The sequence below is a fragment of the Arachis stenosperma genome, chromosome 6, assembly GCF_014773155.1.
Source record: "Arachis stenosperma cultivar V10309 chromosome 6, arast.V10309.gnm1.PFL2, whole genome shotgun sequence".
Lineage (NCBI taxonomy): Eukaryota > Viridiplantae > Streptophyta > Magnoliopsida > Fabales > Fabaceae > Arachis > Arachis stenosperma.
Genome location: NC_080382.1, coordinates 90,669,679 through 90,673,758, shown reverse-complemented (window position 1 = coordinate 90,673,758; position 4,080 = coordinate 90,669,679). Strand labels below are relative to the sequence as shown.

General features: G+C 40.3%; 1 non-coding gene across 1 annotated transcript; it reads left to right on the top strand.

Moving 5' to 3' along the window:
* The first annotated feature begins 992 nt into the window (after nucleotides 1-992).
* LOC130937365 (small nucleolar RNA R71) lies at nucleotides 993-1,100 on the top strand. Its single transcript, XR_009068585.1, has one exon. It is a non-coding gene; the product is annotated as a small nucleolar RNA R71 (small nucleolar RNA).
* Nucleotides 1,101-4,080: the final 2,980 nt, after the last annotated feature.

Below are 4,080 nucleotides of genomic sequence, written 5' to 3'. Positions count from 1 at the left end.
CTAAGGTATTTAGCAACTTGCTCTTCAGTGACATACTCATCCTCTTCAGAGGAAGAATACTCATCAGAGCTCATGAAAGGCAGAAGTAAGTCCAATGGAATCTCTATGGTCTCATTTTGAGCCTCAGATTCCCATGGTTCCTCATTGGGGAACTCAATGGAGGTCAGTGCACGCCCACTGAGGTCTTCCTCAGTGGCGTTCACTTCCTCTCCTTCCTCTCCAAATTCGGCCATGTTAATGGCCTTGCACTCTCCTTTTGGATTTTCTTCTGTGTTGCTTGGGAGAGTACTAGGAGGGAGTTCAGTAACTTTCTTGCTCAGCTGTCCCACTTGTGCCTCCAAATTCCTAATGGAGGACCTTGTTTCAGTCATGAAACTTTGAGTGGTTTTGATTAGATCAGAGACCATGGTTGCTAAGTCAGAGGGGTTCTGCTTAGAATTCTCTGTCTGTTGCTGAGAAGATGATGGAAAAGGCTTGCCATTGCTAAACCTATTTCTTCCACCATTATTGTTGTTGAAACCTTGTTGAGGTCTCTCTTGATTCTTCCATGAGAAATTTGGGTGATTTCTCCATGAAGAATTATAGGTGTTTCCATAGGGTTCTCCTAGGTAATTCACCTCTTCCATTGAAGGGTTCTCAGGATCATAGGCTTCTTCTTCAGATGAAGCATCCTTAGCACTGCTTGGTGCATTTTGCATTCCAGACAGACTTTGAGAAATCAAATTGACTTGTTGAGTCAATATCTTGTTCTGAGCCAGAATGGCATTCAGAGCATCAATCTCAAGAACTCCTTTCTTCTGATTTGCCCCATTGTTCACAGGATTCCTTTCAGAAGTGTACATGAATTGGTTATTTGCAACCATTTCAATTAGTTCTTGAGCTTCTGCAGGCGTCTTCTTCAAATGAAGAGATCCTCCAGTAGAGCTATCCAAAGACATCTTGGATAGTTCAGAGAGACCATCATAGAAAATACCTATGATGCTCCATTCAGAAAGCATGTCAGAAGGACATTTTCTGATCAATTGTTTGTATCTTTCCCAAGCTTCATAGAGGGATTCTCCATCCTTCTGTCTGAAGGTTTGGACTTCCACTCTAAGCTTACTCAATTTTTGAGGTGGAAAGAACTTTGCCAAGAAGGCATTGACTAGCTTTTCCCATGAGTCCAGGCTTTCTTTAGGTTGTGAGTCCAACCATGTCCTAGCTCTGTCTCTTACAGCAAAAGGGAATAGCATAAGTCTGTAGACCTCAGGGTCTACCCCATTAGTCTTGACAGTGTCACAGATTTGCAAGAATTCAGCTAAGAACTGATGAGGATCTTCCAATGGAAGTCCATGGAACTTGCAATTCTGTTGCATTAGAGAAACTAATTGAGGCTTAAGCTCAAAGTTGTTTGCTCCAATGGCAGGGATAGAGATGCTTCTCCCATAGAAGTCAGGAGTAGGTGCAGTAAAGTCACCCAGCACCTTCCTTGCATTGTTGTTGTTTTCGGCTGCCATGGGTTCTTCTTCTTTGAAGATTTTTGTTAGGTCCTCTATAGAGAATTGTGCCTTAGCTTCTCTTAGCTTTCGCTTCAAGGTCCTTTCAGGTTCAGGGTCAGCTTCAACAAGAATGCCTTTGTCTTTGTTCCTGCTCAAATGAAAGAGAAGAGAACAAGAAAATGTGGAATCCTCTATGTCATAGTATAGAGATTCCATGAGGTGTCAGAAGAACAGAAAAATAGAAGAAAGAGGTAGAAGAATTCGAACTAAATCAGAGAGAGTTCGAATTGTGCATTGAGAAGGAGTGGTACTCCATAAATAAAAGGATGTGGGAAGAGGGGAAGAGAATTTTCGAAAATTAATTAAAAAGTTTTTTTTAAATCATTTTGAAAAATTGATTGATAATTTTCGAAAACTCACAGTGGAAAAGGAATCAAGTGATCTTTGAAAAAGATTTTGAAATTAGAAGTCAAAAAGATTTGATTGAAAACTATTTTGAAAAAGATGAGGTTAAGAAGATATGATTGGTTTAAAAAAATGTGATTGAGAAGATATGATTTGAAAACAATTTTAAAAAAAGATTTGATTTTAAAAATTAATAACTTGGCTATCAAGAAAAGATATGATTCAAACATTAAACCTTTCTCAACAGAAAAGGCAACATACTTGAAATGTTCAATCAAATCATTAATTGTTAGCAAGTATCTTTGAAAAAGGAAAGAAATTGATTTTGAAAACATTTGATTGAAAAGATATGATATGAAAAAGATTTGATTTTGAAAAACTTTGAAAACTTGAAAAAAATTGATTTGAAAACAAAATCCTCCCCCTTGTGCCATCCTGGCGTTAAACGCCCAGAATGGTGCACATTCTGGCGTTTAACGCCCAATGCTATACCCTTTTGGGCGTTAAACACCCAACCAGGTACCCTGGCTGGCGTTTAAACGCCAGTCTGTCCTTCTTCACTGGGCGTTTTGAACGCCCAGCTTTTTCCGTGTAATTCCTCTGCTGCATGTCCTGAATCTTCAGTTCCCTGTACTATTGACTTGAAAATAGAACCAAGATCAAATAAACAATGCATTGCAAGACACCAAACTTAAATTTAGACACTAGACTTAAACAAGAAACATAAAATATTTTTGGTTTTTATGATTTTATAAATTTTTTTTGTGTTTTTCGAAAATTATATGGAAATAGAAAATAAAAGTTTCAGAATTCTTAATTCGGATTCCAGGGATCATTGCAATGCTAGTCTAAGACTCCGGTCCAGGAATTAGACATGGCTTCACAGCCAGCCAAGCTTTCAAAGAAAGCTTCGGTCCAAAACACTAGACATGGCCAATGGCCAGCCAAGCCTTAGCAGATCATTGCTCCAATAGCAAGATTGATAGAGATCAACAAGCTCTTGTGATGATCAGTTGAAACCTCGGTCCAATAAGATTAGACATGGCTTCTCAGCCAGCCAGATTTCAATAGATCATCATGAAACACTAGAATTCCTTCTTAAGAACTCTGAAGAAAAATACCTAATCTAAGCAACAAGATGAACCATCAGTTGTCCATACACAAAACAATCCCCGGCAACGGCGCCAAAAACTTGGTGCTGTTGCCGGATTTTGGCACTGATGTTACCGGACAAAAAGCTTGCTCAAAACTCGAACAATCCCCGGCAACGGCGCCAAAAACTTGGTGCGCGAAATTGTGATCACTACACAACTTTGCACAACTAACCAGCAAGTGCACTGGGTCGTCCAAGTAATACCTTACGTGAGCAAGGGTCGATCCCACGGAGATTGTTGGTATGAAGCAAGCTATGGTCACCTTGTAAATCTTAGTCAGGCAGACTCAAATGGGTATAGTGATATACGAATAAAGCATAAAGATAAGGATAGAGGTACTTATGTAATTCATTGGTAGGAACTTTAGATAAGCGTATGAAGATGCCTTCCCTTCCGTCTCTCTGCTTTCCTACTGTCTTCATCCAATCCTTCTTACTCCTTTCCATGGCAAGCTTATGTAGGGTTTCACCGTTGTCAGTGGCTACCTCCCATCCTCTCAGTGAAAATGTTCCTATGCTCTGTCACAGCATATGGCTAATCAGCTGTCGGTTCTCGGTCAGGCCGGAATAGAATCCAGTGATTCTTTTGCGTCTGTCACTAACGCCCCGCCTGCTAGGAGTTTGAAGCACATCACAGTCATTCAATCATTGAATCCTACTCAGAATACCACAGACAAGGTTAGACCTTCCGGATTCTCTTGAATGCCGCCATCAGTTCTCGCCTATACCACGAAGACTCTGATCTCACGGAATGGCTGGCTCGTTTGTCAGGCGAGCACTCGGTTGTCAGGCGATCAACCATGCATCGTGTATCAGGAATCCAAGAGATAAACACTAGAGCCTTGATTGCTTGTAGAACAAAAGTGGTTGTCAGTCACCTTGTTCATAGGTGAGAATGATGAGGAGTGTCACGGATCATCACATTCATCAAGTTGAAGAACAAGTGATATCTTAGACAAGGAACAAGCGGAATTGAATAGAAGAACAATAGTAATTGCATTAATACTCGAGGTACAGCAGAGCTCCACACCTTAATCTATGGTG